General features: G+C 43.7%; 1 protein-coding gene across 1 annotated transcript in view; it reads right to left on the bottom strand.

Moving 5' to 3' along the window:
* The window catches only part of LOC122793688 (FAST kinase domain-containing protein 2, mitochondrial-like), a 173,697-nt gene that overhangs the window by 554 nt on the left and 150,022 nt on the right, over positions 1-23,121 (bottom strand). The window lies entirely within an intron of this gene.

The raw sequence follows: 23,121 nt of genomic DNA, 5'->3' as shown, positions 1-23,121 counted from the left end.
TTAGATTTTTCGTTATATCTCGCAAATTCTTTTTCAAGTGTTTTGAAGATGCTTTGTCATCCTGTAGTCATTCTGTCATTTTTATGACTACCATATTAACCCTCTGATCATAGCTTTTGTTTGATATCTTTTTTACAGTAATTTGTTTGTATAGTCATACTCTTGTGACACATTGCAAGCTGCACATTGGCTCCAGAAACGGACCATCCTTGGTTTGTCAATGGGCTATATTTTCCTTGAGGGCCACTCAAGTTTTATGTAGCTGGGGACTCTACACATCAGTGAAGAAGAATGAGAAGGATAACATCATATTTAGTAGTTATGTATGTACCATAACTTGGTATATGTTGTCCATTCTCATTCTTCCTCACCTTCCCTCCCAGCCATTCCCTGGCCTTATATTTCTAGAAAGAAATTTGGGCATTATGGGTACTGAGTTCCAGGGTTTCAGTCATTTTCCATTTCGGTTCTGTTTGTATAATTCAATAGATATAGTCAGGAAACTTGATCTGAGGAGTTAGAGGTTGTGAGTTGCATTATGGGAACAGGGAGGAGCTCAAGAATAGGATCTGAAGTCTGGAAAACGCAGCCAAGTCAGATCAGATTCGTAACCCATAAGTGAGGTAGAATGAGAATGGACAACGCATATACCCAGTACATAAATCCTAATTCCATTTCCTTTCTAGTTAAATAACTATGTTTACAGTTACAGGCTTCACGGCAGTTCAGTGGGAGCTTTGCTAGCACTCTCCAGGGAGTTATCTGTCCCATTTTTACCAAGAGTGCAGTCAGTTTTGTCCCTGCTCCAAGTCCATATGCTGTTACCGGTTTCCCTTTCCCCATCTCTGGGGAATAGCATCGGGACTGTGGTCTGTGCCCATCCTGCCTGAGAACAATTGACTGGGGATTAAACTTTGGAAATAATCACGCCTCTTTCTAGGTCGTTATTTAAATTGTGTTCTGGATTGCAATTTCTGTGTTTGTGCTTCCTTGCAGCTTACTGTGATAATCTGAGGGGTGAGTTGACCACTGTGGGTTGTGTGCATAACCTTCCCCTTATTGATCTGTTGGGAGACATTGAGATGGGTGCTTGGCTCCCTTTCACACCTAACATGGTTCCTTTATGGGCTCACACCCTTACAAAACAAAGGAAAAATAAGGTAAACTGAAACCATCTTACAGAACTTTGGAGCCTATCCTCAGATCTGAAGATTGAGACCTCCACATCCAAAGTCACCTTTGATCTGACTGGGTTGATCTTACAATTCTGCACCTTATGCCCATCTCCATCGGATCCAAAGTACCCATATCTGATCTGCGTGGAGCTGCTCTTTTAAGCCGAGACAGAATCCTTTAATGCACACCTCGGAGCCTAGTTATTTGGGTATGATCTATGGCAATCTGTGAGCCAAGTGGATACCTTAGCTCTGAAGCAATCTGGGGCTAGATCCTTTATCTGACACCTTATTTCAGGTTAGAAGCAACACTTCGGATCGTTAATTTTTAATATTTTTTTTCCTTTCTTTCTATGGTCCTGAAGCTAGTGCCAGGCACTTCTTGGATCCTCCCCTCCTTCGATCTGAGCTGTCGAACCAGTGCAGTTTCTTACAAAGTTCTTCAGATCCAAAAGCCTGGGATCCAACAGCTAAGTGTTAGTTTTTCTTGAATCTGAAATTCTTTGGATTCCAGTTGTTGACATTGCAGATTCTTCGGACCCTAGATGACCTTTACAGGTCCATCCCACTGGATCTATGGCTACAGGATAAGTATAAGATCCAGGTAGAACTATGTTCTGTACCCTGTAAATAAATTATTACAGTACTAGGTTACTACGTACTCCTTTGGTATCATCTCTACTGCCATTCCTACTTCACATACAGGATTTCTAGGTAGGTGTAATGGTGCATTGCCCTCTCTGATCCAGACCCACCTGGACTTTTTGCAGGTTCTCCACTCTGATGATTCCGTAGATGAGCTTGCTGAATCTTCTTACCTGTTTCAGGATGCAGGCATTCCTAGGAGGCTAGATGTTGAAGCTTTGGTTTCAAGAAGCAAAGGTGTTCTGCAGAACTCTTAACAGTCTTATCAGCACTCCCAAGGCACTGTCCAGCTACCCCCCACAAAGAGTTGGAGGACATTTTTTTCGCAGCACCTGGACCAGTTTACATTACAATGCCTGGGTGCTAAGCATAATATCCGAAGGTTATTATTTTCCCTTTTTGGATCTAAACAGTCGATATGTAGAGAAGTCAAAGTTCTGGACAAACACGATTCAGTCTTTCCTACTACTTCTGCACCAGAATGTGTGGATGTACTATATACTTTTTCAGGACACATACTATTGCATCAAACTGTGTAGGGGCTCCAAAAGACATCTGGGCTTCTGGCTGGTAGCCAGCCACTACATATTCAGAGCTCTGTCCTTCAAACTCATCACAACCTCCAGTGCGCTAACAGACTTAGTAGCTCTAGTCTGATTCCTCATGAGCGGTTCCTCAATCACTTGCAAACCAGTTTCTTATCTGTTGGGGTCAGCCTTGCCCCAACCTCTTTACTTTTCCCCCTAAATAAAAATGCAGCAGATACTTCGCTCAAATCCCTCCCCTCTGGGGGAGTTCCCGAGGGTTGCTTGGGTTCACTGTCGAACCCCCTCAGATGTTCATCGTGTTACCCTGCTACAGTCATCACTCTTGGGTTATCCTGTCGTCAGACGGTCCCGCAGTCGGCTGGAATTACAAAGTCTTGGTCCGGCGTCGGTTGCTGTCGCTTCTTCTCTGATGTCAGTGCGCCAGGGGTATATATAATGCAACCAACGTCATTTTCTTCAGTCTTTCTTGCCGCGCGGTGCCCGAAGCAGAAGCAGTTAAGTGCCGGTCGGCCGACTACTGAGATTTTCGAATTCGAATTTCAGACCGAAGTCTTCTATAAAGCTGAGTACCCCGTTGGGGAAACTTTTCTTGCCTCAGACCGATGTAAGAAAAAGTTAACAATTGTATTTCTTGTAGGAAGCAAATACCTCATAAAGATTTTCATTCTTTTTGCATACCTTGCCTAGGCCCAGACTGAAACGTCACTAGTTGTCGTTTTTGTGCTAGGTTTAATAAGCGTACTATTAAAAGACGCTTTGATTTCGCACGACACTACTTCGGTAGGAAATTTAACTACACCATGCCGTCGGAGCAACCGACTACCAGCGTGCACAAAAAACGCAAGGATAAGGACAGACAGCCCAGGCCTAAGCCAGATTACGAGGCCTCAGCTGGTCCGGTCTCCGGTCCTCAGTGAGGCCCCGACTGGCTACCACAGATCTGGAACCCGAGACCGCTTCAGAAATTTTGACGGAATGTACCAGGCCGACGCAGCCATTTAGTTCAGGCCGTACCGACGACATTGCTGAAAAAGATGTCGGTGCTGCAGAAACGCCATTGGTTTCTGAAGGCGTTTTCAGGCAGACGACGCTCACCATTAAATCGTATTCTAAAACAAAGACTCCTGTTAAATCTAAAAAGACTGCACTTCAGTCCCCTGTTCAAGGCCCCATGCCTAAGAAACAGATGCTCAAAATGGCTGAAGATTTGATCACTTTAATCAGGGGTTCCCAGCCCCCTCCTGACAAAAGGCCTAGACAAGAGGAAGATTCTGCATCCTCTGATAAAGTGTCCATTTCTTCAGACTCCTCTGAGGACCAAGATTACTCCTTCTCCCTTTATGAAGATTCTGATGCTGAGGATTCCATTCCCTCAGCTTCTCCTCCTGAAGACTACTCCTTTGGGGAAACTTTACACACTATGAGGGAACATTTTCACTGGGAAGGTCAGGACTACTCTGACTTGAAGAAAAGGCTCGGAGAGTTTCTTTTACTCCCTCAGCACAGACCACTTGCCATCCCACCAGTTTTAGACATTGTGGATGATGTTTACTTAGAATCCAGTTTTAACCCTGATTCTCTACCTCCTGCTCAGGCTAAGTCTGACAGATATTATAGAGTGCCTGATTCCCACAAATTTCTTTACAAAAGCCCTGTTGCTGACCCAGAGACAATCTCCCAGGGTCCCAAGGGGGCTAAGGCTTCTGTGGCTAAAAATCCTGTACCTTCTGAGAGGGATTTCAGAGCACTAGACAGGTGGGGGGAAAAGTTTGCACCTCAGCCACTCTAGCTATGAGGGCACTAAATTGCCAATTTCACATGCTTAAGTATCAGCAATTTCTAATCTCTCAGTTAAAGTAAAGAATGACCACTCTCCCTCAACAATCTGAATTGAAAGAAATGCAGGATCTGTTGCATGCCACTGAACAGGTGGGCAAACATACCTTACAATGTGGGTTTGATTCTTTGGAGGCCTCCTGCAGAGCAGCTGTCACTGGGTCTGTTATACGTAGGCATGCTTGGTTAAAGGAACAAACTCTTCCTGATCATGTTAAAGCAAAACTTCTAGATGCTCCCTTACAGCAGAATGTTCTTTTTGGAGCTAAAGCAGAAGAAGTATTAAAGAAAATGGAGGACAAGGCAAAATCTATGCAGACAGTCAGATTTCCTACAGGTACAGCCCCATCGCTTCAGCAGAAACTGGCCAACAAAAAAAATGGTCCTTTCCAGCTACAGACAGACCACAGAGGGGTAAATACAGACGCCCAAGGGGCAGAGGACAACCACAAGCCCAGTACAAACCTCGCCAATGGGGCACTGCAACACAGAAGGGAAGAGGAATGCCAAACCTGCCACAAAATCAATGGGCAGAGGCACAAATACAAATTACAGCTCTCATGGACATGAGAGCCATTCAACTGGTACCTACTTGACAGCAAGGTAAAGGATTTTACTCAAGACTCTTTCTAGTGCCCAGAAAGGACAATGCCTGGAGACCAATTCTGGACCTTTCAATTCTAAACACTTACTTACAAGTACCCAAATTCAAGATACTAACACTACAGCAGCTTCTTCCCATGTTGGGCAAGGAAGCATGGCTAGTAACGTTGGACCTCAAGGAGGCATACCTGCATGTCCCTATCAGACAAAGTTGCAGAAGATACCTCTGTTTCATTGTAGGTTCAACCCATTACCAATTCTCTGCACTGCCCTTTGGCTTGGCTACTGTGCCCAGAGTCTTCAGAAAATGCCTGGCACCAGTAATTGCATACTGCAGACAGAGGAATTCAAATATACCCATACCTGGACGACGGCCTCATCCAAGCAGAAAGCAAGGACATCCTATTACATCATCTGGCTTTTGTGAAATATCTACTAAATTGCCTGGGGTACACAGTAAACGAAAAGAAGTCAAAACTAGTACCCTCACAAAATATGACATTCCTGGGTGCCAGCTTGAATACAACAGCCCAGAAGGCTTATCTGACGCCAGACAAACAACTACAACTGACTCAATATTTCAAAACAATGGCAACAAAGGCCCAATTAACTGCAAGAAAAATTCTGCAGGCCTTGGGCTTCATGGCATCTTGCATACTACTAATACCATTTGAAAAGCTGCATATGAGGAAATTACAGTGGTACCTAAAAAGCATATGGTCTCAACACAGCCACAGCATGGACACACTATCTCTCATTCCCTGCCTACAACAGGAGTTTCTATGGTGGTCACAGGCATGTCACCTCAACAAGGGTCAGCCTTTCACCTTGCCCCCAGCCAGGCAAACTATCACAACAGATGCATCAGATTACGCCTGGGGGGCTCGCATGACAAGACAGTGCGTTCAAGGCGTATGGACTGCAGATCAAAGGAATCTGCACATCAATCAAAAAGAGATGCTAGCTGTACAGAAAGCTCTGACAGCCTTCAAGGATCTATTACATCCAGGACAACTGACAAAGACGGACAACACCACAGTAATGTGGTACATAAACAAGCAAGGGGGTACTCACTCCTACCCTCTGTGCAGGCAAGCAATGACCTTATGGAACACAGCTTTGGCTTACCAAGTTCATTTACAAGCTCAATTCCTGCCAGGACAGAAGAATACATTGGCAGACGACCTCAGCAGAAACATCATAATCCCCACGAGTGGAAACTAGATCCACAAGCATTTACAATGATAACCCAAAAATGGGGCCTTCCAGACATAGACCTGTTTGCCAGCCCTCAAAACTATCAACTAACAAAATTTTGTACAAGGGCACTTCACCATCAAGCGTGGAAAGTGGACACACTCTTTCAGTTGGAAAAACCTGACAGTATATGCCTTCCCTCCATTGCCTCTCCTCACAAAGGTACTTCTGAAAGTCAAAAAGGAGAGACCATGACTGACTCTCGTAGCCCCAGACTGGCCACGCCAGCACTGGTATCCGCTATTGAGGAATATGGCCCACGGCCCACCATGGATATTACCACAAATTTCCCATTTACTCACACAACAAAACAATCAGATTCTTCACAGCCAGCTCAAAACCTTTAAATCTGGCTGCATGGCAAATCAGCTAAGCATCCAGCCAGCCCCTCTTTCCCAAGCAGTTATGGATGTTATTCTGGAAGCTAGGAGACCAAGCACTAGGAAGGCTTATTCGGACAAATGGAAAAGGTTTTGTGCCTGGAACCAATCTAAAGGCCAAGACACAATTCAGCCTCACATGCCTCACATTCTACAGTATTTAACTGAGATGTTGCACAAAGGACTTTCTTTCTCTTACATTAAAATCCATGCTTCAGCTATTTCGGCCCACTACAACACGGATCCACCCTTATTTTCGCATCCACTTCTAAGGCAGTTCCTCAGAGGGGCAAAAAACATTAGACCACCCAGGAGAGCACCTACACCAACATGGGACCACAATTTTGTTCTGGAAAAACTAACGCTACCTCCCTTTGAACCAGCTTTCTCTGCAGATCTTCAGTTCCTATCATGGAAGACTGTCCTGCTGCTAGCAATAACTTCAGCTAGAAGAGTCTCAGAGTTACAGGCACTAATGGCAGTGGAACCTTTCCTCATTTTTCAAGACAGAGTTTCTCTACGAACTAATCCTTCCTTTATGCCTAAGGTTGTTTCCAGTATGGCTTTAAATCAAACCATCCATTTACCCACCTTCTTCCCAAATCCACAGAACAAAGGTGAGAGACTCCTGCATTCCTTGGACATTCACAGGCAACTTTGTTACTACTTGGACAAAACTAAGACTTCCAGAAAATCTGACCAGCTCTTTGTATCCAATGCTACAGCTTCTCAAGGGAAGGCTATATCAAAGCAAACCATTTCCAAATGGATAGGTCATTGCATACGTTTTTGCTATACCCATCATGGAATTCCTGCTACCATTAGGCCCCACTCTACCAGGGCAACAGCTACTTCTACAGCCTTTCTCAGGGGGGTTCAAACCAAGGAGATTTTGGAAGCTGCAACTTGGAGTTCAATACACACCTTTACCAAACACTATCACTTACCACCAAACACTATCACTTACCACTTTACTCCAAGACCAGGGCGGGCTTCGCCACTGCAGTTCTGCAGGGCCTTCTAGCCTCCTCTAACCCTCTATAATAACTCCACCCATCCTTAGCTTTGGGATTCAACCGAAGTGTGATGACTGCAGCAGGGTAACACGATGAACATAGTACAGTTTTGTACCTACCATAAATGTAGATGTTCAAGTGTACACCCTGCTGCAGTCCAGGTTACCCTCCCTCCATCCCCTGTGACCTACTGGCTAAATCTCTTCAATACCTTCTTGATGTATTTGCTTATAGCTGAAGGGATTTTGTGTTTGTGCAAGTTTACTCAATTTGGTACTAATTACTGACCACCTTTTTGGGGGGTACCTGACATCTGGGGTAAGAAAAACTGAAGAAAATTGCTTTGGTTGCATTATATATACCCCTGGCGCACTGACGTCAGGGAAGAAGCAACAGCAACCGACGCCAGATCAAGACTTTGGAATTCCAGCCAACTGCGGGACCGCCTGATGACAGGATAACCCAAGTATGATGACTGCAGCAGGGTGTACACTCGAACATCTACATTTATGGTAGGTACAAAACTGTACTTTTCCCTTTCTACCATTCATCTCAAAGTTTCTGTAAAAAGCAAACAGGTTGAAACTTCTGTCATCCTCATTCTCTCTCTTCCTTTTTGCCCTCGTGGTTCCTCTTTCTTGGGTCTCATCTGGAATAGCCCCCCATGGATTCTGAAGCCAATCAGGATATTTTGTATCACCCTTTGGAGATCTAGCCTTCTGTTTCCATGCCCTCTGACTGACCGTAAAGTTTCTCTTTTCCCACTGATTATAAGACTGTGTACAGGCTTGCTTAACCTGGTTCGCAAAATTAGCCAGCAGGTTCAATACGTCCACTGTATCATTGCTCCTTCTGATATAAGGTATGCTTCTCTCTGGTCTCCTGTATGCATATCCTACCCTTGATTCCAAAATGTTTTGTATAGTAAGCAAAACATCTGGAAACCTTGGTAATTCTCAACGCCCCTTACTGGCCTCGCCAGATTTGGTCCCCCTTTCTCAGGTCTCACTTGAAATATCTTCCGTGGATGCTGAAACCCAAACAGAACCTCCTCTTTCACCCATCAGGGTGTCATCATCACACTCTGCACTCCCTCAACTGATGCTTGGTTTCTTCGCTTCCTGTAATTCTACAAAGGTCCATGCTTGCTTCTCCTGTTCAGGATATTGTACTAACTTTCCAAAAAAAAAAAATGTCCACCTAGAAAGTTTATAGGCGTACATGGACGAAATGTGTTTTCTGGGCTTCCAAAGAAAACAATGACCCCATTTCAGCTCCAATGTCAGCCATTCTTCTTTTCCTTGCATCTCTTGTTCAAAGAGGGACACAGGTTTTCTACAGTCAAACTTTAATTGGCAGCTTTTTTGAGCTAGTTAATTAACCATGTGAGCTGTTTCAGACATTGGGCCCTTCTCAGCTACTATTCCTTTCCCTTTCATATTGCCCTTTTTGAGGAGGAGGTTAATTTTTCTTTACTATTAAACTCTTCTTATCAATTGTATGGATTTCCCTTTTTTTTCTCTGGAAATCAAGTCCTTCCCTTAACTACTTCCAGACGATATAAAGTTTTCCTCTGAATGGAAGCTTGCATATAAAGATGCCCTTTTCTTCGGATCTCATGGTTATTCTTCAGAAACTGACACAGAATGGCTTGAAATGACAAATGATGGTAATATGAGTTTTTCCGTCATGAATTTTTGGAATTTCAGGCCTAGTTACCAAACCTCTATATTTTTGTCTCACAAGATAGGGTGTCCCTTCAGACCAATTTCTCCTTTTATATCCAAACAGTACAGAAAATCGGACCACCTGTTTATCACCCTTTCCTTCGATCTACTTAGGTTAAGCAGTCCCGTATGTTATCCTAGCAGAATAGATTACTGAATGTATTTTCGTCATTTTATTCCCACAATGGTTTAGAATGGGCTCATTTATATTGGAGCCAATTTACCAACTAAATGGCTACCCCATCAACCTTTCTGTAATTTTGTTTTTACAATTCATAACCTTGTGCCCATTACAGACTGGGCATTGACTCCAGAAATGGACCTTCCTTTGTTCTGACGGTGCTATAGCAATCTTATCCTTCCTTGAGGGCCTCCCAAGAACTATGTAGCTGGGGACTGTACTCATCAGTGAGGAAGAATGAAAAGGACAGCATCAAATTTAGGAGTTAAGTACTTACCATAACTTTTATTTTATTTTATTTATTTTATTTTACATTTGTTAACCGGGCTAGTCTAACTGGATATATTTCCATTTTCAGCAGAGGCTCGGGGAGAAAAGCTCCACATGTAGACAAGACTGATACAACATAACAAAAAAAAATTCATAATAACAGATTAAAAAGTGGTAGGACTTTCACTCCAAGACAAGAATGATTAATCATAGTATAAAGGTAAAAACAACATATTCAACATAATTTCATCTTCAGAACCATTTAGAGAAAGCATGAAACCAAGGAAAAGAGAGAACATTAATCGAAAGAAAGTGCAGATTTAAAGAGATATGTAGTGCCAGAAAGAGAGAGACAATAGCCATGAGGAGGAGAAAAAACAAAGAAAATTTTAATCGGGCTTAGAGCAGGAACATATCCAGTGGTTTTTAAGGTAGACTCTGAGTTTTTGTTTAAACAGAACAGTAGATGCAATTGAAGTAAGTTCGGGAGGAAGTTTATTCCAGTGTTTCCCAATGGCATTTGAGAAAAGGGAATCACCAGCAAGGTTATTAGATTTGGTTAAGGTAACTAGCAGTTAGCTGGAAGAGCGGAGTGAGTTCAGGTTTGAGTAGGGGCTTAAGAGATTAGAAAGAACAGGTGTGTTAAGAGGTTGGTAAAAAGCTCTTTGGACAAACATAAGTTGGGATAGAAGCAACATGTTTGTCAGTTCGAGCCAGTTAAGTTGTTGCAGATTCAGACAATGGTGGGTTCTAAATTGCTTCCCAGTCACAAATCTAGCTATGTTATTGTAAGTGGTAGACAGTTTAGAGAGATTAGTGTAGATAGGTGAGGCATAGAGAAGTGTGGAAATAAGATGTGAGTGGGCGAGATTAACTTTTGCTGGGAAGGTTAAAGTTTTGATTCTATATAGTGAACCAAGTTTCCTGTTTACAGATTTAATGGTATTGTTGATATGAGAGTCGAAGGAAAGATTGTTGTCGATCGTGACACCTAGCAATTTAGTAGTAGAGTCAGGTGATGTAATGGTTCCATTATTCGACACGATAGTGAAGTCAAATGTAGGGGATCTGGTAGTAGGCTTAAAGAGTAGGAGTTTGGTCTTTTTTGCGTTTAGGAGTAGACAACGTTTTAGGAACCAAGTTTCGACTTTAGAAAATACTGCTTGAGTGTTAGTTTGAAGTTCAGAAATGGATTTAGCAGAGCAAATAAGTGTGGAGTCGTCAGCATATTGAATGCATGTAGCCTGGGGAATGGCTAATTGTAAGTCATTTATAAAAAGGGAGAATAGAAGAGGTCCAAGAATAGAGCCTTGGGGGACCCCAAGTGAAATTGGTAGAAGAGATGAGAGTTTGTTATCCCAGAGGACGGCCTGTTTCCTGTTAGTGAGATATGAACTGAACCAGTGGATAGCCTTAGGACCTAAGGAAAGGGATTCGAGAATTTTTAATGGGAGAGAGTGGTTAACCATGTCGAAGGCTTTGGACAGGTCAATGAAGAGAGCGGAAGACAGGATATTATTGTTGTGATTTTTGTTAATAATGTCTGTAAAGGAGAGCAGAGCAGTAGTTGTGCTATGATAGGGCCTGAAGCCATGTTGACAGTTTGTCAGAATGTTATTTTGTATTAGGTGATTCATTAACTGATGGTGGACACATTTTTCCATTGTTTTTGTGAGTGGGGACAACAGGGCTATGGGCCTGTAGTTGGAATGTTCAAAGGAGTTTCCTCCTTTATGTAATGGTATGATGTGAGAGATTTTCCAGATATCAGGTATGGTTTCTTCATTTATGGTCCTATTAATAAGAATAGATATGGGATAAGCGATTTCAGAGGCTGCTTTTTGAAGGAATTCAGAAGGAAGCTGGTCAGCTGAGGGGGTACATGGTTTAAGTTTGAGAATGCATCTCTGTATAAAGGTAGTGGAGATGGGTTGTAGCCTAAAGGTTGGTAGTTTGGAGGATGCATGGTCAAGGATGTTAGTATTGTCACTGGAGAGATGGGAGGCCAAGGAATTAATAGTATCAATGAAGAATGAGTTGAAAGTGTTGGCAGTATCAAGGGGAGAAATTCTATCAGACCCAGATGGGGAGGGGGTGGTAGTCTGTCCAGGGTGAAGAAGTCTGTCTAGGGTTGACCAGAATTTTTGAGGGTTATTGTGATTCACTTGCTGAAGATTGCTATAATAGCTCCTTTTGTCAGAGAGGATTGCTTTTTTGGTACTGTTTCTCAGATGCCTGAAAGTCTGTTGGTCTATGGAAGATTTGCTAATTCGCCATTTTAACCAAGATTTGTTTCTAAGTGACATTTTTTGTCTGGTCTCTTTGGTTAGCCAGGGCCTGGCTTAGCTTTAATTCTAATAGAACGTTTTGGGGCATGATTATCTAGAATTGTTAGGAATGTGGTGTTAAAGTAATTAACAGCTTCTTGAAGAGGAAGTGTTTTTAGTGGGTTCCAGTTACAGGCTTTTAGTTCAGTTTTAAACTGGGTTGGATTAAAGCATTTGAGGTCACGTAGGGTCCTATATAAAGGAGAGTAGTTAGAGGCATTTTTTTGTCTTATAATATAGGTTAGGTTGTGGTCACTAATGTCATCAGGTAGCGTTCCAGACTGATATTTAACTAGAGGTTTGTTTACCAAAATCCAATCAAGAATACTTTCTTTGTTATTAGTTTTGGTATATGTGCTCTCCATTTCATTCATCTTCACCTTCCCTCCCCTGCCATTCCCAGCCTTATTTCTCCTAGACGAATATTAGACATTACCAGAAGTTTCAGTTACATGGTTTCAGTCAGAATTCTCTCTCATCTGACCTGTCTATATAAATCAGTAGACATGGGCAGCAAACTCTATCTGAGGAGTTGGAGGTGGTGTGGTGCATTATGGGAAGAGGGAGGAGCTCAAGATTGCGATATAAAGTCTGGAAAATATGGCCAAATCTGATCCGAGGATTGGATCCGCAACCCATCAGTGAGGAAGAATGAAATGGACAACACATAATACCAAGTTACTGTAGGTACATAACTCCTACCTTGGTACATAAACAGGGGGGAACCTGGTCCTACCCCCTTTGTCAAGAAGCAATGTGAGTGAGGCAGTGGTTGATTTTCCTTCATCTGCCTTCTGCTAGCTACAGACATACTGGGAAATCCAATGTGCTAGCCGACAAACTCAGCAGAACTATTGTAATGCCTCACAAGTGCTCTCTCAATCGGTGGTGGAGACAATCTTCTGTCAGTGGGGTTAACCTTGCTGTGATCTCTTTACCTCTCCCCTCATCTACTAGTGCAGCAGGTTCTTCGCCCGAATCCCCCCAGGGAGAGTCCCCAAGAGATGCTCTGGTACACATTTGGCCCTCCTGTCTACTTTATGCTTATACCCCATTACCTCTAATCCCCAAATTTCTTCAGAAAGCAAGGTTGAAGAGCAAGGTTATTCTTATTGCCCCTTTTTGGCCTCATCAAGTGTGGTTCCCCATCCTTTGGTCTCATCTTCTATGTCCTCCTTGGACTCTGGATCCCTCTGCAGATCTTATCACTCAATCGAACATCCCAGGACTCAAGTTGACTGCATAGTTTTTCCAATGCCAGTGATGGCTAGACAGCCCAGGATGTACTTCAAGGATGCATCTGCAGTCATAAAATATGGGTTGTCCTGCCTCAGGCAGCCCTTCGGTCGGCCGGATTCCAAAGTCTGGGTCTGGCCTCGGCTGATGTTGCACTTCACCCAACGTCATCGCTCCTGGGGTATAAAGGCATCAGCCGACGCCATTTTCCTCAGTCTTTCTTGCCGCGCGGTGCCCGAAGCAGAAGCTGTTCGCAAGTGCCGGTCAGTCAGATCCAGAGATTTCAGCTACCGAAGACTTCTAAAAAAGCTAAGTACCCCGTTGGGGACTCTTTCTTGCCTCAGCCAATGTCAGACAAAGTAAATAATTGTTTAACTTGTGGGAAACAAATACCTCATAAGGATTTCCACTCTTACTGCCTTCCTTGCTTAGGCCCAGACCACGACGTATCAGCTTGTTTAGCCTGTGCCTCCTTCAACCGACGGACACTTAGACGTCGGTCGGAGTTTGCTGAAGAGTTTTTTGGTCCCGCTTTTGCATATAAAATGCCATCGGAGACTCCGACTACACATTTAGCCAAAAAACGCAAGGAAAAGGACCGACACTCGCGGCCCGCGGTTTCGGCTGAAACCACGGTTAGGCCTACTGTGAGTGTCTCGGTTTTGGCTGAAATAGAGTCCTCGGTTCTTCCTTCAGCCGTAAGCATGCCTCCGACAACCGAGGCCTCACAGGCCCCGGCTGAGTCGGCTACAGAAATTCATACCGAAGAAGCAGGCACACAGGAATTGTCCGACACCATCTCTACTCCTGCACGTGGGGCAGCTAGGCCCCCTGCTTCTATGTCTATTAAGGCCTTCTCCAGGGCCAAAGCAGCTAAACTTTCCAAGGCCTTACCTAAAGCTCCCTCTCACAGACCTTCCTCAAGTTCCCAGATTCTCAGCCTTGCTGAGGACCTTATTTCTCTGATCAGGGGATCCCAACCTCACCCAGACAGGACCTCACATCCTCCTCCTGAAAAAAGGCCTAGGACTGAACCCCCTAAACCTCTCTCCTCTGACTATTCCTCGGATGGATCAGAGTTATCAGACCATCAGGAAGGACCATACTCACCTAATGAGGATTCGGATGCAGAAGACTCCATTCCTTCTGCCTCCCCACCAGAAGAATTTTCTTTTGGGGAAACTCTACACTCAATGAGGGAACACTTCCAATGGCAGGGTCAGGATTTTTCTGATTCTAGGAAAAGGCTAAGGACTTTACACTTACCACAGCATAGGCCTTTAGCCATACCACCTGTACTATCAGTTGTTGATGATGCTTACAATGATGCCAGTTCTGCCCCTGATTCTCTACCCCCGGCCCCTGCCAAACCTGACAGATATTACAGGGTCCCGGATTCTCACTTCCACTTGTATAAGGCCCACGCTGCAGACCCTGAAACCATTTCTCAAGGCCCTAAGGGTGTTGCAGCTGCCTCTGCCAAAAACCCCCTACCCTCTGAAAGAGAATCAAGAGCATTAGAGAGATGGGGTAAAAAGGTTTATACATCTGCTACTCTTTCTGCCAGAGATTTAAACTGTCAATTTCACATGATACAGTACCAGGAATTTTTGTTAGATCAGCTGAATAAAAAGCTTTCCTCTCCTGAACCTTTAGACCGTAAGTCCCTTCAGGAGTTGGTACACAACTCACAGCAGGTCAGTAATCATTTCTTAAAATGTGGCTATGATGCACTGGAGGCTTCATTTAGATCAGCTATGACTGGAGCAGTGATTCGAAGGCATCCCTGGCTAAAAGAACAATCCTTGCCAGACCATGTTAAGTCAAAACTCCTAGATGCCCCTATGGAGAAACAAAGTTTATTTGGCTCCCCTGCACAGGAGGTTCTAAAGAAAGTGGATGAAAAAGCAAAATCTGTGCAAACAGTCGAGGATTTTCTGCAGGTCCAACCTCCAAGGTTCAGCAGAAATTGGCCTTAAAAGAATTGGTCCTCTCCAGACACCTCCAGAGCACAGAGAGGCAGAAATAGACGCCCAAGAGGCAGAGGTCAATCAAGGGGTGCCTACATGGGCCGTCAGTGGCAACCTGACAACCAGAGGAGTGCCGCCACAGCTACGACTGCAACCACTTCCACAGGACAGACACAATGACTTGGCTCTGATTCCGCCTACCAGGGAACAACTGGAAGCACCCTTGGGTGGAAAGTTAGCCTTATTTTTCAAAAAACTGGCATTGCATTACAGGAGACAAATGGACTTTGCAAACAATAGACAAAGGCTACAGGTTTCACTTCCACACTTTACCAAAAATGAGAGGAATGCCAAACCTACCATCAAGCCAGAAGTCAGAGGCTCTAAAACAAATCATCAACCTACTAAGGATGAGAGCAGTAGAAAAGTACCATCTATGGAACAAGGCCAAGGATTTTACTCCAGACTATTCCTTGTACCAAGAAAAGAAACTCAATGGAGGCCTATTCTCGACTTGTCCGCACTGAACACATATCTCATAGTACCAAAATTCAAGATGCTGACCCTACAGCAACTTCTTCCCATGTTGGGCAAGGAGTCTTGGCTGGTGACTCTAGATCTCAAGGAGGCATACCTGCACGTCCCCATACGACCAGATTGCAGAAGACACCTCAGATTTCTTGCAGGATCAGAGCATTATCAAGTCTCAGCATTGCCCTTTCGCTTATCTACTGCGCCCAGAGTATTCACGAAATGCCTGGCATCAGTGATTGCACATTGCAGGCTTCAGGGAATTCAAATCTATCCATACCTGGACGACTGCCTAATACAAGCGGACAACAAGACAAAAATAATAAAGGATTTGGCCTATGTCATACAACTGCTACAAGCCTTGGGATACACAGTCAACATACAGAAGTCAAGACTAGTGCCATCCCAAAGGATAACATTTTTGGGTGCAGAACTAGACACAATAACTCAGATGGCTTTTCTCACAGAAGAAAAACAAAAGCAACTTCCACTTTACTTCATGGCATTGACAAGACAAACTCAGCTTACTGCAAGGAAAGTCCTGCAGGCCCTGGGTTACATGGCATCCTGCATAATCCTGATCCCACATGCCAGACTACATATGAGAAAATTACAATGGTACCTAAGGAATATATGGTCTCAACACAGACACAGTCTAGAAACCATGATACCAATCATTCCATGCCTGAAACAAGAATTCCTGTGGTGGGCTCAGGCCTGCCAGACCAACAGAGGGTTGCCTTTCCACAAACCACAACCAAGGCAGACCATCACCACGGATGCCTCAGACCTAGGCTGGGGGGCACACATGGAAGACAAGTGTATCCAAGGCCTATGGTCCCAAGACCAGCTGAATCTACACATAAATCTAAAGGAGATGCTGGCAGTGAAGCATGCAATCGAGGCATTCAAACCATTCCTCCAGCAAGGACACCTGCTGATAAGGACGGACAATACCACAGTCATGTGGTACATCAACAAACAGGGAGGCACGCATTCCTACCCTCTATGCCGGATGGCAATGGATCTGTGGAATCTAGGCCTGAATCTCAACATTCAACTGCAGGCCAGATTCGTACCAGGAAAAGAAAATTCACTAGCAGACAGATTAAGCAGAACTACCACGGATGCTCACGAATGGATGCTGCATCCAGACATCTTCAAAATGATAACAAAGACATGGGGAATGCCAGAGATAGACCTGTTCGCCTCCCCACTCAACCACCAACTGAAGAAATTCTGCTCAAGAGAATACCACCCACAAGCCTGGAGGGTGGACTCGGCCTCTTTCAGCTGGAAGGCCATGACAGTTTATGCCTTTCCACCTCTCCCATTGATGTACAAAGTTCTACTGAAGATCAGGGAGGAACAGCCAAAGGTAATTCTGATAGCTCCAGACTGGCCAAGGCAGCATTGGTACCCACTACTGAGAAGCATGTCCCAGATGAACTCATGGCCTCTACCTCTATGGCCTTTACTTCTAACACAGAACAACTACAAGACCCTGCATCCAAACTTGAAAACACTGCAGCTAACTGCCTGGAAAATTGCATAAAGGAAAACCAACCTGTTTTATCTCAGAGGGTCAAGGACATTATCCTGGAGGCTCACAGACCCTCCACAAGGAAAACATACTCAGCCAAATGGAAGAGATTCCTCATTTGGAGTGCATCAAAGGGAACAGATGTCACACTGGCAAACCTAGCACACATCCTAGAATACTTAGCAGAGCTGTTCCACAATGGCCTGTCCTATTCTTCCATTAAGATTCATGCTTCAGCAATTTCAGCAGAGTATAACATGGATCCTCCTATCTTCTCTCAACCTCTCCTCAGACAATTTCTAAGAGGGATCAAAAATGTAAAACCTCCAAGGAAACCACCGCTACCTGCATGGGATCTCAATTTTGTGCTGGAAAAATTAACACTTCCCCCTTTCGAACCAGCAGCATCAGCAGACTTACAGTTCTTATCTTGGAAAACTGCCTTCCTTCTAGCAATCACTTCAGCAGGAAGGGTATCCGAGTTACAGGCCTTAATGGCAGTGCAGCCTTTCCTTATCTTTCACCAGGATAGAGTGTCTCTGAGAACCAATCCTACTTTCATGCCAAAGGTGGTATCCAGAGTATCCTTGAACCAAGCTATTCATTTACCTACGTTCTTCCCTAACCCACAGAACAGGGGGGAAAACTACTACACACCTTGGATGTACACAGACAACTGCGCTACTATCTGGACAGAACTAAGACCAACAGAAAAACTGACCAGCTTCTGGTAGCATATGCAACAGGAGTGCAAGGAAAAGCAATTTCAAAACAGACAATTTCAAAATGGATAGGAAATTGCATTTGATTCTGTTACTCTTTTCATGGAAAGACAACTCCTGAAAATATCAGGCCTCACTCCACAAGAGCTACAGCCACCACTACAGCTTTCCTACGAGGAGTGGCTACCAAAGACATTTTAGAAGCTGCTACTTGGAGCTCCGTGCATACATTTGCCAAGCATTACAATCTTCCTGTATACTCCAGATCCCGAGCAGGTTTTGCAACTGCAGTTTTACAAGGGATCTTAACTACACCATCATTATCTTAGTGCCTCCTCCCCCAGTTTGGCTATGGTATTCTACCCATATGTTATGACTGCAGATGCATCCTTGAAGGACATAGTACAGTTTTGTACCTACCATAAATGTAGATGTCCGATAGGTATGCATCTGCAGTCAGGATTACCCACCCTCCTTCCCCTCTGTGGTACCCCTCTCTTAGCTAGCTGGGGGAATCTATTATGGTGTATTTGTTTGTATGTATATATGTATATATTCCTTTGATTTCTACTGTTTGGAATTTTCTACTTTATCCAAATTTAGCCTTCCTAGAGGGCACCTGGCATCTGGGGCAAGAAACACTGAGAAAAATGGCGTCGGCTGATGCCTTTATACCCCAGGAGCGATGACGTCAGGTGAAGTGCGACATCAGCCGAGGCCAGACCCAGACTTTGGAATCCGGCTGACCGAAGGGCTGCCTGAGGCAGGACAACCCATATGTTATGACTGCAGATGCATACCTATCGGACATCTACATTTATGGTAGGTACAAAACTGTACTTTTTCTTCAGTCTGCCAGATTCTGATATCCTCCCAAAACGCCTCTGCCAGAAAAGTATACAAGAGTAAATTGAAGAGATTTTTCTTACTGGGCCCATCAGGGAAAACTAGATTATTTCACTGCACCTATTTCTGCTGTTTTAGATTTTCTTGCTTCAGTGTTTCAAGGAGGAGATGGATTTTTCATCATCAAAGTTCAATTATCAGCCATCACCAATTATCACACTGGTTATAATTCTTTTCATAGGTAGGTACTAGGCTATTGGCCCTAGAGCCTATACAAGCGTAGCCAAAAAGGTACCCTGGCTTTCGCCAACCAAGAAAATTATTTTCCTGTGCCCCTGTCAAGCAGAACCACAGAAGTGATCCCGGGGTGAATTTCTTATTACCCATCCAATCATCAAGATTTTTCTTGAAGAGTGCTAATGAGGAGCTCTTTTTGACATAGGTAGTCTGTTCCAGAGTATGGGAAGTTTCTGAGACAGGAATCTATCTCTCCAGCATGTTCTGTTTATTGTGGCGACAAGGTTTAGGTCCCTAGAGCGTGTAGCTCAGAAGGATTGGGATTTCTTTAAGTGGAGAATGTCCAACAGCTCTGGGTTTGACATAGCTTTGTATGTTCGGCAGAGATCGCCTCTGAGTAGGCGATATGCGACAGAGTAAAGCTGGAGTTTTTTGAGACTGTCTGCGTAAGGCATCTGTTTGAGGCCAGTAATCCTCTGTCAGGTATTTCTGCGGCCTTTCCAGTTGTTGTAGATGTCTTGTGAGGTATATACCAAAAGGGGCGTTGTACTCTATAATGGGTCTAATGAGTGACGAGTAGAGGGGAACAATGAGCTCTTTTTCTGGATGAGAAACCTTTTCCTCTAGCTTTTTCTAAGTTATGCAGAGGTTTTCTTAGTTATCTCCTCTTTAAAGATTCTACTTCACCGTGGGACCTTGCACTTGTGTTACAGAATTTGACTTGGCCTCCTTTTGAACCCTCAGCCAAATCTGATCTCAAGTTTATCTATTAGAAGACAATCTTCCTAGTGGCCATCACCTCAGCTAGGTCTCTCTCTTTTTTTTTTTTTTTTTTGCACAACGTGTCCTCTGAGGTGAACATCAACCAAGTGATCAATTTACCTGTGTTTTTTTCCAGAGTTTTCTAATAAAAGAAAATATGTGCTTATCCTTTTAGATGCACACATACAGTTTTGTTTTTATCTTCGTGGGACAAAGATTTTTAGAAAAACAGACCAGTTTTCCTTTGCCCCCCAGTAGATTGGGAAAATAAGTTTCAGAAGTTACCTTAGCTAAATGGTTAACATGTTGCATTTTGTTTGTTTATTCTTGAAGAAGTTTGTCTTTACCGAGACCTCAAAAAGCTCACTGCACGAGATCCATGGCTACTTAGTCTGCTTTCTAGTTTAGAGCCTGTATTGATAATTGTGCTGCAGCCACTTGGTCCAGTGCTCATTACAAATTGGATTGCATTTATAGATGCAACGTCAGATGTAAAAGTTGTATACTCATCATAACTGTGCATATGTGTTCATTTTCATTCTTCAACTCCCCCCCACTCCTTCCCTCTGTCCATTTCTTTTGGGAGTGATCTGATAGAAATATTAGAACTGCTGTTCCTAGTGATCTGATAGAAATATTAGAACTACTGTTCCTGTTAGAGCCCCTATTCTATTTTTATATTTTAGGTGGCTGTAACTACTTTTTTCTGACTGAGCAGCAAACTTGATCTGAGGTAGTAGAGGGGTCTGGGGCATTATGGATGAAAGGATGAATTTGAGAGTCTGATCCAAGAGTCTGAAGGAAGTGTGGCTGAGAGGGATCCGCGACCCGTTCATTGAGAGAGAATGAAATTGAACAAAACAGATGCAGTGTTATGGTGAGGACATAACATTTATGTATACTCCATTGCAGAATGCTAGTAGGGCACATCAACCCCTACTTGGATGATTGTTTCATCCAGAGAAAATCCATCCTGGAACTTCAGACAGGCTTGCATGTTACCATGGATTGCTTTCAGTCGGCAAGTCTCACTATTAAGCTGCAAGTCCTAACTTTAATCCCAGACAAGAATTCTCTTTCTGGGCACACTGATAGATTCTGTACAGCAAAAGGCCTTCCTATCCTAAGACAAGGTGTCCTTTCTGACAGACTGACTACTCAGCTTACTTACCAAGCAGACAGTCTCTACAAGGGAATATTTAAGGGCCTTGGGATACATGACATCCAACATAATGTGTAAAACTACACAAGGAAACTACAGTGGCTTCTGAAAACCACTTGGGATTAACACACTCATCCCCTGGAAACCCTGGTGCCTCTTTGACCCTGCTTAAAAAGGGAGCCTCTTTGGTGTTAAGATACCAAGTTGAATACAGGGACAAACTTCTCTGTGACAGAGACAGACAAGACCATCACCACAGATAGTTTAGAGGTAGCCTGGGAAGCAGACTTGTGACCCATGAAGGTGCAAGATATCTGGACCCCAGAGCAAAGCAAACTTCCCCTAAACCAGAGGGAACTGCTGGCAGTATTTCTAGTGGTGAAAGCCTTACAAATCGACCTATCCTCAGGAGCACTGTAGATTTGGACAGACAACACCACACTCATGTGGCATGTAAACAAGCAAGGGGAGAACTCATTCTTACCCCTGTGCAGTGTAGCAATAAAGATTTGGCTCTTGGCAGAATAATTGCAACTGACATTTATAGCATCCTACACCCCGGGCCAGACAACACCTTAGCAGATTCCTTGAGCAGGGACCTTCTGTACCGCAAAGAATGGATGCTAAAAATCTTCTGGACCATGCACATCAGGGTGAACACCCCAGTATATACTGTTATGCGCCTCATCAGAACAGATAGCTACAGAGGTTCTGCTCCAGAACCCAACAGACAAGGGGCATGAAAGGTGGATGCCTACTCCTTCAAATGGACAAGCCTCTTTATGCCTTTAAGCCATTTCCCCTGATTTCAGGGTACTGATAATAAGGTCAAGACAGGCTGATTAAGATTCTCATAGTCCCCTTCTGGCCAAGGCAACATTGGATCTCCCTCCTCTTGACTTTTTTTTTTCCTTTCTCTTGACTGTTATTGAGGGGAGACATTGCATTCTTCCACAAGTGATAGATCTACAAACCCAGCTAAAGGGGGTCTGTCAGTCATCCTCACCTGACTACCCTCAAACTAACTGCTTGGAGGATTGGGTTCTGACTCCAAGTAATGCAAACTACTCTACAGAAGTGCTGTTGAACCAGAGAGAGTCAAGAAAACCAAATACTAGAAAACTAACCTGTCCTTTATGCCCAAGGTAGTAACTTGAATCAAGCTGTCCACTAGCTGGTATTCTTTTCTAACACGCAGAATAAATCCAAGCAAATGCTGCATTCCCTGGATGCACACTGACAGATCAGGTAGTTTCTGGACAGGGCTAAGTTCCCAAACAGAGCAGAGCAGAAGGAAAGAAGGCATGTCCTCTCCAAACAGACTGTCTAATTGGATAGCCAGCTATATTATTTTCTGCTGTGCCCTTCATAGTAACCAGTAGCAGCCCATCAAAAAAAAAACAATCCCACTCTGCCCTGAACAAACCAAGGACAAAAATAATTTCAAAGAAATGTTTAATCCAAAATAGTAAGTCCGTCCTCAGTAGACCATAGATGTAAAATTCCAAACAATCCAAAACGAGACAGCGTAAAGTTCAGTTCAAGTAATACAGCAGTTCAAGTAGGTAAGCGTTTTAGTCTGTAACACTTGACAGACTTTCAAAGCCAATGTTACAATGACATTTCCTTCCTTAAATACATATTGTGTTTCCTGTATCAGTTAACAGTAAAAGCAACAGTGTATCTCAAGTAAAATTTTTCTTAAAAACAAATGTCAATACAGCAGGTGTTTTTCGTTTAAAAATAAACATAAATATTTTACAAAAGTCTGGGCTTTGTTTTAAAATGGGTAACAAGGACAAGTGTTCATTAATGCCAGGGGGTTCATTGGCGTTCAGTGTAAGTTGCCACTCCAACTCCTTTGTTTCAATTTCATTCCCCCAGTCACCCCCTCCCCCGACATTTTGCCTAACTATATTCAGTATACCAAATTTCAAACCAAGAAAATTAGGACAAATTTGTGAGTGTTTAAATAGGGCATTATTCTTATTTTGTGCCTCTATGGTGTAAGATGTTCACCGTGCATACAGCTGCAGTCATAACAGATGGGTTATCCTGCCATCAGGCGGGTCCTCACTCGGCCGAATTCCAAAGTCTAGGTCCGGCGTCGGTTGTAGTCGCTTCTTCCCTGACGTCAGTGCGGCAGG

Source organism: Protopterus annectens, chromosome 2.part0 (assembly GCF_019279795.1).
Source record: "Protopterus annectens isolate FY-2018-M chromosome 2.part0, PAN1.0, whole genome shotgun sequence".
Lineage (NCBI taxonomy): Eukaryota > Metazoa > Chordata > Ceratodontiformes > Protopteridae > Protopterus > Protopterus annectens.
The sequence above is the reverse complement of the archived record's forward strand: the minus strand, read 5'-3'. Positions and strand labels throughout refer to the sequence as shown.